This window comes from Staurois parvus, unplaced genomic scaffold, assembly GCF_062004578.1.
Source record: "Staurois parvus isolate SC_StPar_1 unplaced genomic scaffold, SC_StPar_1.0 ptg000725l, whole genome shotgun sequence".
NCBI lineage: Eukaryota > Metazoa > Chordata > Amphibia > Anura > Ranidae > Staurois > Staurois parvus.
Genome location: NW_028318521.1, coordinates 171,243 through 185,574, shown reverse-complemented (window position 1 = coordinate 185,574; position 14,332 = coordinate 171,243).

Genomic DNA, 14,332 nt, shown 5'->3' with positions numbered 1-14,332 from the left:
AATTGTGGAATTGGCGCATGTGGCACTGTGCGACCTAATCGCTGGGTTGTCCTCCTACGGCTTGTAAATACCCATCTTAGAAAGGAGGGAAAAGCCTGCTTGAGAGACAAGGAATTGCTCGCAGTGAAGTGGAAGAACAGACGGGATGTTTTCGTCCTGTCTTCCATTCACGCAGATATGGCCATCCAAATTACCACGGCAGCTGGTGTTGTTGAGAAGCCCCTCTGTGTCCACGATTATAACCTGTATGGGAGGGGGGGACTTCAATGACCAGATGATGAAGCCGTACTTAGTTTCCTGAAAAGCCAGACGCTGGTACAAAAAAGTGTCTGTTTATTTATTTCAATTGGCTATATACACCGTTCCAAATTATTATGCAAATTCTATTTAAGTGTCACAAAGATTAAATATTTTGTTTTTCAGTTTAACTCCTGGATGGCATTGTGTCTCAGGGCTCTTTTGATCACTGAAAACAATCTCGGACACCTGTGATAATTAGATTGGCCGGAGAGCCCAATTTAAGGAAAAACTACTAAAGGACGGTGTTCCACATTATTAAGCAGAGCACCATTTTCAAGCAATATGGGGAAGAAAAAGGATCTCTCTGCTGCCGAAAAGAGTGAAATAGTTCAATGCCTTGGACGAGGTATGAAAACATTAGATATTTCATGAAAACTTAAGCATGATCATCGCACTATTAAGAGATTTGTGGCTGATTCAGAGCACAGACGGGTTCATGCAGATAAAGGCAGATTGAGGAAGATTTCTGCCAGATCCATGCATCGGATCAAGAGAGCAGCTGCTAAAATACCATTACATAGCAGCAAACAAATATTTGAAGCTGCTGGTGCCTCTGGAGTCCCACGGACATCAAGGTGTAGAGTCCTCCAGAGTCTTGCAACTGTGCATAAACCTTCTATTCGGCCACCAATAACCAATGCTCACAAGCAGAAATGGCTGCATTGGGCAGAAGAATACATGAAGACTAATTTTCAAGCAGTCCTGTTCACTGATGAGTGCCGTGCAACCCTGGATGGTCCAGATGGATAGAGTAGTGGATGGTTGGTGGACAGCCTCCCTGTTCCAACAAGGCTGCGACGTCAGCAAGGCGGCGGTGGAGTGATGTTTTGGGCCGGAATTATGGGAACAGAGCTGGTCGGCCCCTTTAGGGGCCCCGAAGGTGTAAAGATGACCTCTGCAAAGTATGTGGAGTTTATGACTGACCACTTTCTTCCCTGGTACAGAAGGAAGAACTATGCTTTCTGTAATAAAATCATCTTCATGCATGACAATGCACCATCTCATGCTGCAAAGAATACCTCTGCATCAATGGCTGTTATGGGGATAAAAGGAGAGAAAGTCATGGTGTGGCCTCCATCCTCCCCTGACCTCAATCCTATTGAGAACCTTTGGAGCATCCTCAAGCAAAAGATCTATGAGGCAGTTTACATCCAAACAGCAGCTCTGGGAGGCTATTCTGACATCTTGCAAACAAATTCAAGCAAACTCACAAGTTCAATGGACGCAAGACTTGTGAAGCTGCTATCAAATAAGGGGTCCTATGTTAAAATGTAACGTGACCTGTTAAAATGTTTAAAAAGTTAAACTGTTGTTAAAAGTTTGATTGAAATAGCTTTTGATTTCAGTAAATATGCTGCAAACACAACAAATGACAATTTTCAGTTCTTTACAACCTATAAAGTGTTTTGAAACTTACTGTGCGTAATAATTTGGAACAGTGCATTGTAAGTTTTTTATGTTTAAAAAAAATACTGTTATCATTAGGAGGTTTGTTCAATAAAATTTGAATTGTACTCTTAATAGTTGATAACATGAGAATTATGCTGACTGTTATTTACATCAATTATTTGGGAAAATGAAAAAATATCATTTGCATAATAATTTGGAACACAGTGTATAACGCTTTTATACCTTACAAAGCAACTGGACATAGTGGATGCTTCCTAAAATTCCAGGAAGAGATCATCCAGAAGGTGCTGTGTCCCAAACCCCCAACCCAGATGCAGTTAGCTGGCTGCATGAGAGGCATTTTCCTGATGTCATTCTTGGTACCCCAACCCGAGGGAACCCCCAAAAAAGATGTTTCTGTAGCAGACATTGAATTAGGCATGACAGGCACTTTTTTTTTACTCCCTCCTGGCCAACTTGGCCCCTGCATCAAGGATTGCTTCCGTCGCTACCATACACTAGTGGAGTATTAGTATAGGGTACAGCACGGCACAGTTCAGGTTACATAAATACACAGGGTCTCGAAAGATGTCTTTGCATTTGCAGAGACCCTACATTCTGTTTTAAAAAGTTAAAGTTTAAAAAAAAAAAGTAAAAAAAAATAAGTACAAATTCCAAAAAATTAAAAAAAAAATAAAATAGTTGTAGTTTTTTTTGTTGTTGTCTTTGTTGTTACTGTTCTACTGTTACACTTTTACTGTTTTATTGTTACGGTTTTATTGTTAACCATTGCTGTTTTCTTTGCAGGAATGCTTTCAGCTGTCGCAGAACATACATAAGTGTGGGCAGCCCTGTTGGATGAGATTTTTCATCCGCAGTTAAAAAAAATCATATATGCCGAAGCATGGGGCATCATCCTGGTATTGTTTTTTTCAGCTGGCGATGGGCTTTCATGTAAAAGCAATCCTAGTGGCTAATTAGCTGCAGGATTGCTTTTACAAGCAGCGGGAGAAGATGTCCCCCCTCCCCTGCTGCCTTCCACGGCCTTCTTGGGCAGTCCCGTGCCATCGGGGGAACCTGAGAATGCAGCCGATGTTTCTGCCAGCTGACCATAGTGCTGATTAGAGACCAAAATGGTGCCAATCATCTCTATAGTCTAAGAAACTGGAAGCTACAAGCATTTTATCACTTAATTTTCGCAGGATATAAACAGTGCCATTTGTAAATTGGGAAAGCATCTGATTACACTGATCTTGGTTTGATTAGATAATGTAAGGGCAGAGGAGATATCTAGTCTGATAGACCCCAGATTTCTGAAAAAAGAATATATGACAATGCCCATTGAAGTTACAGGGGATATTTGAATTCCCTGTGATAGCATTAAAAGTGATTAAAAAAAAAATGAAAGGGACAGTGTAAAAATAATTTAAAAAATCTAAATAATAATAACGCAAGAGTTGACCCCATGCCAGTATGTAAACAGCGGTTGCACCATCATGTGAGGTATCGCCACGAATGTCAGATCAAGGGCAGTAATTCTAGCAATAGGCATCCTCTGCAAATCTAAAATGGTAGCTTGTAAAGGCTTTTAAAGCATTGTCTATGGATATTAAAAATGTATGCAGTTTGTCACCATTGCACGGGGCATGCGCAGTTTTAAGCATGTCATGTTTTGTATCTACTTACTCAGCATAGCATCATCTTTTATGAGTTACCAAATAATTTGCCAATATATTGTGTTTTTGTGCATTAAAATTAAAAAAAGTGCGTGAGTACTATGTGACATAAAAAATTTCAGCACCCCCCATTTTATTCATTAGGGTGTGTGCTTTGAACCCTCAAACATTATTTTTATTTTTTTAACGTAATTTCCTAGCAAAAATACAGATAATTTGAACAAAAAGTGTCAGAAAAAAGCTTGGTCTTCAGGTGGTTAGAAGAGTGAGTGATGTGTGGCATAAACTTCTAATGCTGAGAATAAAATGCCCCCACCCCCCCCAAAATGACCCCTTTTTGGAAGGCACCCCAAGCTATTTGCTTGGAGAAGCATGTTGAGTCAATAGAATAATTTATTTTTTTATCAAAAGTTTTTGGTAAATGACAAAAAAAAAAATTTTTTTTTTACACAAAATTGTCACTTAAATAATTTATTGCTCACACATGCAATGAGTATATGTGGACTTACTTCCCAAATACATTTTGTGTATTTTGCAGATCTCATTTGCCACACATTTTTGGAAAATGAAGAAAGAAAACAAAAACATTTTTTTCTTTAATTTTTTTATATTCCGAAACCTGGTGAGAAAAAAATGGGATCTGCAAAATACTCACCATGCCTCTTTTTAAATTCTTTTGGGTGTCTACTTTCCAAAAAGGGGTCATTTTGGGGGTTTGGTGCTATCCTGGCATTTCAGGGCCTCCAAAACTGTGATAGGCAGTGAGGAAGTGAAATGAGGAAGTTACGCACCTTTAGGCTTTCAAGGTGGATTTCAGGCTCCTGGATGTGGCTAGGCTCCCAAAAAGTCTCACACATGTGGTATCCCCATACTCAGTAGAAGTAGCAGAATATATTTTGGGGTGTAATTCCACATATGCCCATGGCTTGTGTGAACAATATATCATTTAAATGACAACTTTGTGTAAAAAGAAAAAAATTTTTTGTCATTTTCCAAAAACTTGTGGAAAAAAAATTTTTTCAATGGACTCAATATGCCTTTTCAGCATTTACCCAGGGTGTCTACTTTCCAAAAGGGGGTCATTTGGGGGTGTTTGTACTATCTTGGTATTTTAGCACCTCAAGAAATGGGATGTCAAGAAATGTGCAGTCAGAAAGTAAAAGCTGTGTAAATTCCATTATCTATACCATAGTTTGTAGACACTATAACTTTCACACAAAGCAATCAATATACACTTATTGGGATGTTTTTACCAAAGACATGTAGCACTATACATTTTGGCCTAACTTTGAGTTCACTATATATATTTTATAGCCGAAAGTAAAAAAATATTTTTTTTTTTTCAAAATTTTCGGACTTTTTTTGTTTATAGCGTGAAAAATAAAAAGTGCAAAGGTGATCAAATACCACCGAAAGAAAGCTCTATTTGTGTGAAAACATGGACGTAAATTTCATTTGAGTAAAGCATTGCATGACCGCACAATTACCAGTTGAAATAATGCAGCACCGAATACCAAACAGAGGCTTGGTAATTAAGGGGGGTAAATCCTCTGGAGGGCAAGTGGTTAAAAAAAAAAGCAACAATAACAGTCCAAGAAAAAAAAAAAACTGTTTAGCACATGCAGATTGCCCACACAGGGGTTCTTCTTCAGTGAAATACAAACAACAGAAAATGCTAAGCCATCTGGCTCTTAAGCTCACTCAGCTTTAATTGCAGTACCTTATTGCACAGGCCCACTCCTGTCCCCCAAATATGGTTCTCCAGCCCCCCCTAGGTTTGCCCACTCTTTCTGAGACTTACAGACAACGTATAGCCTCTCTGGACTTGCTAGCCATCTCAGCCTAGTCTGCCTCACAGACCCTCTCTTGTCCCAGGTCCACTTAGCTGTTCCGGCCTTCCCAGTCCTGTGGGCAAGAAGTCCCCCTCACAAGGGGAATTCTCACCAGGTCTCCTGACAGGGGTCTGGCTTCAAATTCACCTGCAACTGCAGTAACTCTCATCAAGCTTACACCTGTACACTTGTGCATGCACACAGGCTGTCGACAATTAGCATAGCCTACCTGTGTACCTACCTTCAACCTACCTGGTTGAAGGTTCCATCCTACCCAATACTCTCTGAAACCTTCAAGCTCCTGGCCCATTTACATTGTGACAGGGAACACTTGCACCCATCACCTTGGTTGGGGCACCTCTGTGCCAGCCATTAGCTGCGTAGGCTTAACCTTTTTTCCGGGGGTGCTTCCAGGTAAGCCCTACCCTGAATCTTTTTGGGGTCCTACTGTTTATCGACCCTCAACCAGTTTCCTTACATCAGAGTTTGCAGAGTTCTTCCTTACTTCAGAGTCCGCAGAATTCCACTTGCACTGTAAGGGTGAACTCTGCTGACTCTGATGTAACGGGGAATGCTGGAAACACTTATGTAAGGGGGAGCTCTGGTGACCAGAGAACCTTATACACCAGAGTTCCCCTTTACACCAGAGTCTGAAAAGTGAATACACTAGGATAAAAGGTTTCACTGATGTCAGAGGGGAGTGAGGACGTGTCTCCCCTTACCTTAGGATTTCTGTAAGGGATTTCCGGCAAGACGAATCGCGATTAGAAATGCGCATGCACATAGGAACTCCTGGAGAAGACTTGTCAGTTGTGCGCATGCACGCAGAAATGCGCGATCGTGCACGTGCACACGCACGGCGAAGATTGGCACCAGGCGGCCTATTTAAAGAGTGTCTCTGCCCATATTAGATGCTGACTGGTCTTCAGCTCCCCTGTGTTCTGCTTGTTCCTGTGTGATTCCTTTGTTGCTGTCCTAGCTTGTTCCTCACCTGACTCTGATTGCTCTCCTGATTGATACTGGTTCCTGACTTCGGCTCTGCTCCTGACCTTGGCTTTCCTTCTGATTCTGTACCACGCTGCCCAACTGTTGATGACTCTGGCTATTCCTATGACACTGCTCCTGTCTCTTACCCTCACTACCTGCCTTGCTCTGGTGCACACCTGGCAATCTACAAGACCTGCTCTGCTTGTTACTACTTTTCCTGAATCAGAAGATCATCAGTCTTCCAGGGTCATCATCTGGAAGAGCTGCAAACAACTACTGGCGCTCTTGTCCCCCTGGTCCTAGACTCCCTCTGTCCCAACTCCAGTGGGGTCAGGGCTAGTGGCACAAGTGAGGCTGACCTCGTCATTTCAGTCTCCTATCAGGTACGTGACAGTACCAGTCAGCCAATGATGGAGTCTTCAAAGGAAGGCCTCTGCATTGGGGGACATTTTTCAATCAGTATTTGCCTTGTTTTACTTGGTGCAAGATTTGCAAAGAAACCATGAGCATCTGGTGAGTCAATTACTACCCGAGTCTGATGACCCCACAGCCACGGACCTCTCTGCAGTCTCAGATGTAACTACTCAGAGTTCATTATGATTCATGGAACATCTCCACCTGAACCCCGGGTTCCAATACCTGAGTTTTTCACGGGAGACCGCAGGAAGTTTTGAACTTTTCACAACTTCTGCGAGCTATATTTTTCCCTGCTTCCAAGGACCTTTACATCACCAAGTGGGGTTCATTATTTCACTCCTTAAGAATGAACCCCAATCCTGGGCACACCACCTTCGTGAGCATCACGATCCGGCTCTAACTTTGGTAGACTCTTTTTATTCACAGCAATGGCACAACTCTATGTTGATCCTTTCCTGCGTCAGACTGCTGAATCTATGCTTAGCAAGCTACAGCAGGGCCAAAGGCCTATTGAGGAATATGTTACCGATTTCCACATATGGAGTTCTGACACTCAATGGGATGAGTCTGTTCTCCGCTACCAGTTCCGTCTAGGCCTTTCTTACACTCTGAAAGATGAGCTTGCCCGAGTGGGGGTACCTACCCGGCTAGAGAACCTATCAGAGTTACTTATCAATAAAGGATATCATCAGGTACGTGACAATTTCCACTCACCCCTTACATCAGTGACCCCCCTAATAGAGTGACTGAACGAGTCACACACTGACCCTACCTGTAGACTTTGGTCCTCCTCTCCCCCTCGCTCCCTTCTTGCCAATGCTTTCAAATTTACTGTAAAGGCTGCTCAAGCCTATCTTTGCAGAGCCCAGACAGAACTCAGCCAATTACTAATTGGCTAGCTCTGTACCAGCTGCAGAAGGAGGGGGCAGGTTGGGAGAAAAAGTTACGGGACTACACAGCTTGGGGCCACCTCCACAGTGGCGAAACACCAGGGCCTGGTCGCAAATGCAATCTTTGTGGTAGTTCCTCCACTGCAATAACCCATTGCAGTGTCATCATTTCTGATACTATAAGTGCTGTCTATCTAAGTGTTTGTTAGGACCAGACCCAAGGAGGGACCACACACAGGCGAGTGTCTATCCCCCACTGGACTTTCACACAGCTTTATCTCACCTGTCCAACACTCTGTGGGGAGCTGTCCTAACAAATGACACTTATTTAAGCGCAAATCATTCCTCAAAGTGATTCTAAAGGCTTAATTAAAAAAAAAAAAGACAAACATGTCTATACCTACCTGCTCTGCGCAGTGCTTTTGCACAGAGCTCCCCAGATCCTCCGCTTCTTGAGTCCCCCGTCGGTTCTCCTGGCTCCTCTCTCCTGTCGGGTGCCCCCACAGCAAGCAGCTTGCTATGGGGGCACCTGAGCATGTGCACTCCCCAGTCGATTCACACAAGGAGCAGTGGCTCAGCCCCGCCCCCCTCTGTCTCCTCATTGGCTCACTGCCTATGATTGACAGCAGCGAGAGACCATGGCTCCTGCTAATGTCTACGCCAATGAGGGTAGGCAGTCCCAGGATAGCTGAGACTCCAGTATGCATCTCTGGATAGAGGGGGGCTTAGGTGAGTATTGGAGGGGGCTGGGGGAGATGCTTCACAGAGAAGGTTTTTTACCTTCATGCCTTTAGGTAAAAAACCTTGAGCCTTTACAATCACTTTAATGCTATAATCCAAACTGGTGTAGGCTTGGTTCACACTGGATGCGATTTAAAATCATGCGTTTCGTTTGCGATTTCACCACGTTTACTGAAGATTTCCCAATGATTTCTTGCATTTTCCATTGCGGTTTGCAGTACGATTTCTATTGTAGTCTATATGTGAAATTGCAACAAACTGCAGAAAAAATAATACAAGAACTACTTTTGAAATTGTGCTGCAGCAAATCGCGTGTGTTAAGACGCTCACATTCACATTCATTAGGTACGATTTCAATTCCCAAATCGCACCTGAAATCTTGTCAAGGTGAACCAGCCCGTACACATTACAATGTTACAGCAACCAGTGCCATTAGCACTTTTCCCCACAGGGTCTCCAGATAAACTTAAAGTGGATCTCCACCCAAAAGGAGAAGTTTGATTTTAAGGCTCGTGCCCCACTCCCAGTTAAGGATTGGCACCTTTGGAGAGCAGGTACCCAATTTTGACAGGTACCCACTCCCACTTCTGCTGCAATCGCCTAGGCGAACAGAAGTGGAAGTTGTCCTCCCTCCATTTCCATAGTCTTCTGGAACATGTTGATAGGCTACTCAAGCAAGAACAGTGGACACTCAGCTGTGAAGATGTCGATGCCAGGAAGAGAGGACAGCTAGGATGAGGACACCGCTGGATCAAGAGACAGGTGAGTGCCTGTTTTTTAAGTCAGCCCCTACAGTTTTTGTAGCAGCTGACTTATTTTTTTACATTTTGACTGGAGCTCTGCTTTAAAGCCGTTCTAAAGGCTCAAGGTCTTTTACCTTCAAGCATTCTATGCATGAAGGTAAATTTTTTTTTTTTGTATTTCAATAGTTTTTATTAGTTTTAAGCAGTATAAAACAGAGGCGACAAAATATGCCCCCACAGGGGCTATCAATTGCACCGATAAGATAAAAAACATAATAATAAAAGAAAAACAGTGCTCTAACTTCAACAAGGCAGAAGGTACGCCCACGCAGGGGCTATCAATGGCACATAAGTTACAATGACGGTAATGAAATTCTAACTGCAATTAAAGGCAACTGTCAACTATCACCCAAAAAAACTAACAGAAATGGAGAGAAAGAAAGAGAAGAGAAATAAGAGGAGAGAAAAAGAAAAAAAAGAGAAGAGGGGGCAGAGATCCAAGAGCGCCACCATCAAACGCCAGTGCCTAACGCCAGTACATCCCCATACTAGCCAAAGGAAGCGTGGGAAAGGCATATTGCAACCATGGTTCCCATATTTTCGAGAATTTACATTGGGAGTCGTTGCATATGCTCGACATCTGCTCATTAAGCATCATATTGGTCATACGATCCCGCACCCCCTGAAAAGGGACAAACGGACTCTTCCAGGCCTGAGCAATTGTTCTGGTGGCCGACAGAAACAAATAGTCAGCTTCTGCTGATGAGCAAAGAGACCCGGTATGGGGCAATGAAGCAAGGCATACCGAGCATCCCGGCGTATGGAAAGATGGAACAACGTGAAAAGGAGGCCAAATACACGAGACCAAAAATGGACCAGTCTCGGGCATGACCACCAGATATGCAAGACATCGCCACGATGGCCACAACCCCGGAAACATCGATCACTACAAGCGGGATTAGCCTGGGCCAAACGAGCCGGAACCCAATACCAACGAAACAATACCTTATAGGCTGCCTCCAGCGTGGTGGTATTGAATGAGCATTTAGCTATGAGTGACCAGGCCCTATTCCAGTCCTCCGGATCCACATCCACCCCCAGGTCACGCTCCCACTGAACAACATATGAAAGAGAAGTATGCGACGGGCGTCTGTTCAAGGCTGCATAAAGAAGGGAGATAAGGCCCGGGGCGCCCAGGCGCTGCTGACAAAGCTGTTCAAAGGCCGATTTCTGGTATGGAAAAGAAGAAGTGCCCCGCAGCGAGAGTAGCCAGTGCCGCAATTGAAGGTATCAAAAAAATTCTGCCGGGGGAACATCCCGGGACTCCCGAAGAAGATCCCAGTTAGGGAAGGACCGAGAAACCAAAAAGTGTCGTACCTGCGAAAACCCATGAGCCACCCACCAAGAGAACGCCCTTGGGTGATCTAAACCCGGTGGGAAAAGAGGGTTGTTAACAATTGGAAGCAAAGGCAGAAAGGGTGACATCAGGCCACTGGAATAACGTACCGAGTCCCAGACTCGTAAGCCATGGAGCAACATCGGGCTCAGCGATATAGGGCGCAGGGCAGGGGGAAGCCATAGAAGCGCCGACGGTTGGATAGGGGCACAGTTAGGTAGCTCCAGCAAGACCCAGAGAGGGATGTCAGAGGAAGCGTGCAACATAGACAGCGGGGCAATCTGGCTCGCCTGGTAATACTTAGTTACATTGGGCACCCCAAGGCCACCCTGGAGTCTATGAGCAAAGAGCGTATTTCTAGATACTCTGGGGTGCTTATTGGCCCAGATGAAACGCATAAGCTTCGCCTGAAGCAACCGAAGGAAATGAGGGGGAACCCGCACCGGGAGAGTACGAAAATAATATAACAATTTCGGCAGGACGGTCATTTTCACCGAATGAACCCGCCCTATCCAAGACAGGTGTGGAAATTGCCAGGAATGCAGAAGAGAAGATAAAGAACTAAGCAATGGGTAATAATTCGCAACAAAGAGGGAGTCATAGGTGGGGGTCAAGCGGATGCCCAAATATTCAAGAGAGGAGGAAGCCCATTTATAAGGGAAGTAGGATTGAAAGTGTGAAACCAAATCGGAATCCAAAGTAATATTAAGAGCGACAGTCTTATCCAAGTTAATACGGAGACCCGAAATCAAAGAGAAGTGCTCAAGAACCTGTTGCAGATTAGGAAGCGTCGTCAGAAGCTTAGTAAGAGTCAAGAGGGCATCGTCCGCAAAAAGATTCAGCTTAAACTCCTGTCCCGCATATGAAACCCCTGATATATTGCAATCGGTCCGGAGCGCTAAAGCCAGCGGCTCAAGCGCCAGTACAATGTGCCCAATAGGAAAGGGGTTCGAGAAATACCCAGCATATTTATCGGAGGCCGAAGGAGACGAATACAAGGCTTGAATCCAAGAAAGGATAGAATCCCCAAAACCCCAACGAGACAGCACAAACCGCAGATATTCCCAGGATAGAGAGTCAAAAGCTTTATATATGTCTAAGGACAGTAAGAATCCCGGGATTTTCCGCTGTTGCAGAAGATGTATAAGATGGACCACCTTACGAACGTTATCACTCGCCTGCCTCCCAGGGATAAACCCCACTTGGTCCCTGTGGACCAGGCTACGCAAATAGTAATTGATGCGAGAGCTAAGAATCTTGCCCAATATCTTCAGGTCTTCATTAAGAAGAGAAATGGGCCGGAAGGCTTGCGGTTCCTGTACATCCTCATTCGTCTTTGGAATCATGGCTATATGTGCTCTAAGCGCGTCTGGGGAGGGCAAGGAGCCCTGTCGTAACTGATTGAAATAGTCAGCCAAGAAGGGAACCAACAGGACCAAGAATTTCTTATAATAGAGACCGGAGTAGCCATCAGGACCTGGGGCCGCGGTGGACCTCAAAGATTTGATAGCTTGGAGCACTTCCGGTACGGTAACACAGGCATTGAGGGCCACCTGTGCTGCCTCGAATAATCCCGGAATACGAAGATCTTGAAAAAATGCCTCTGCCTGAGCCACAGGGAAGGGATCAGGCGTAGTGTAAAGGCGCGAAAGGAAGTCCGAAAATCGGGAAACAATCTGCTGGGGATTAGAAGTACATCCACCTGTGGGAAGTCGCAGTCGGATTGGTTTATGGGGTTTCCTCATGGAATTGAGCTTCCTAGCCAGCATCGGGCCAGGTTTATTAGCACAGGAATAAAATTTGTGTTTGGTCCAACGCAGAGCTCGTTCCGCCTCTGAAGAGGCAAGTAAGTCTATTTCGGTCGCCAGAGCGTCCCGAGCGCGTTTATGGGCTGCGGATGGAGACGACATCCAGCGCGCATCCGCAGAAGCCAGGAGAGAATGAAGCTCCAAAAGTTGGCGCTCCCGCTTCCGGACCGCCGCCAGCTGTATAACATGACCCCGCACCGTGGCCTTATGCGCTTCCCATAGGGGCATTGCCGAGGAGACCAATCCCGAGTTTTCCGTGAAGTATGTACGTACGAAAAATTCTATTTGTTGGCAGGTAGCCTGAGTGGTCAATAAAGAATCGTTGATGCGCCAATGAAAAGGGCGCCGTTCTGACCCAGAGAGGGCAAGGAGAAGTACCAAGGGATCGTGATCCGACCAAGGTGAGGAGGGAATAGTTATCCGCCTGACCAAGGGAAGCTGCTGAACCAGCATAAATATATGATCAATTCTACAAAAAACTATCATGAGGACTGGAATAAAATGTAAAGTCGCGTTCAGTCGGATGAAGCTCCCTCCAGACATCCGCTAGCCCCGCTGTCCGCAAAAGAGAGCGCATACGTTCCTCCAGCACCAGGTCATGGGAAGGGGCCGCCCCCCGTGCACAGCGCCTATCCAACGTGGAATCCAAAGTAACATTTGAATCCCCCAAAACAAGAATGAGACCCTTGGAGTGTCGGGAAACAATGGTGCAAAGATGCGAAAAGAATTTATCCTGAAAACGATTGGGTGCGTAGTAAGAGACAAAAGTAACCTCCTGGTCCCAGAGAGTGCCCTGCAAAAGCAAATACCTGCCCGTGGGGTCCGCTATATTCCGAGCACAGACAAAGGGAAGATTGCATTTAAAAGCTATCAGTACACCCCGACGCTTCTCAGGAGCTGAGGCCGTGTAAAAGGTGGGATACTGAGGTGAAAGATAACGCGGAGCGGAGGACTGCAAAAACCTGGTCTCTTGTAAACATACCACGTCAATTTGTTGCGATTTAAGGTGATGAAAGACTTTAGCCCGCTTCTGAGGCGAATTGAAGCCTTGAACATTCTGCGAGTGTATTTTCAAAAGGGGCGAGGCCATGGCGATATCAACGCAACGCGCTCGGCAGAAAAACCCATAAAGCAGCTAGCAATTTCCGCTTCCAATGGCGAGCGGACCGTGGTGTCCTGGAACCCTGCAGAGAACAAGAACAAAAAAAAAACCAAAGGAGAAAAAAGACAAAGAAAGAAAAAAGGAAAAAGACACAAAAAGTATATACAATAGTGCAATTGTGTCACGGCAATGGTGACGCGCATCCTACAAAAGGAAGGATACCAGTTAGGGGTGGCTCTACCACCGGACACATGGCTGCAAATGAAAACATCAGAAACTAAAGCCCCCAGGGGGCAAAAGGGCAATAAGGCAACAAACATAATCAAACGGGGTCCGAAGCTATAAAACTAAAGGTCCCAGGAGCGAGGCCTCCTTGATGACCTCCCATAAAAACCCAAAGAACCTTGGGGCCAACCCCCTCCCACCCAGCCAGGCCCGCCAGATCAACCTCCCACCCCAAAGCCCGAGGGAACCAACGGAAACCAAAATACCCTCACCCAGGCCCAAGAAAGGTTGCGGCAGCGGAAAGTCATAATTCTGAGTCCGCGAGGGGACCCCCTCCCACCCAACCAGGGAAGGAACCCAAGGGGGTAGACCAGATCAGTCCCAACCCGGAATGCTGACAAACCGGGGGAGCCCCAAGGGCCAAATTCACAGTCCCGCCAGAGAAGTCCATCGCTGAGATGACACACGGGAAGTCCAAGACACATCCTCAGCCCGGAGAAGAACAAGAAGGACTTGATCGCGAAGGGGTCTGGGGGAGAGCCCTCTTCCTATCGGACGACCGCTCCCAGATGCAGCCCGGAGGAAGCGGCCGTGCCGGAGATCCTGATGAATGAGCCGGGCTCCGATCTGCAGAATCAGGCGAAAGAAGGCGCAAGGACTCCAGGAGAGAATGGGCCTCCTCCGGCGTAGCCACAGAGTGACTGCGGCCCTGGTAGGTGAAGGTGAGGCGAAACGGGAAGCCCCAGGCGTATTTAATACGGTGTTTCACCAGGACCGAAGTGAAGGGCTTCAACTGGCGGCGCTTCTGAAGAGTGGTCTGGGAGAG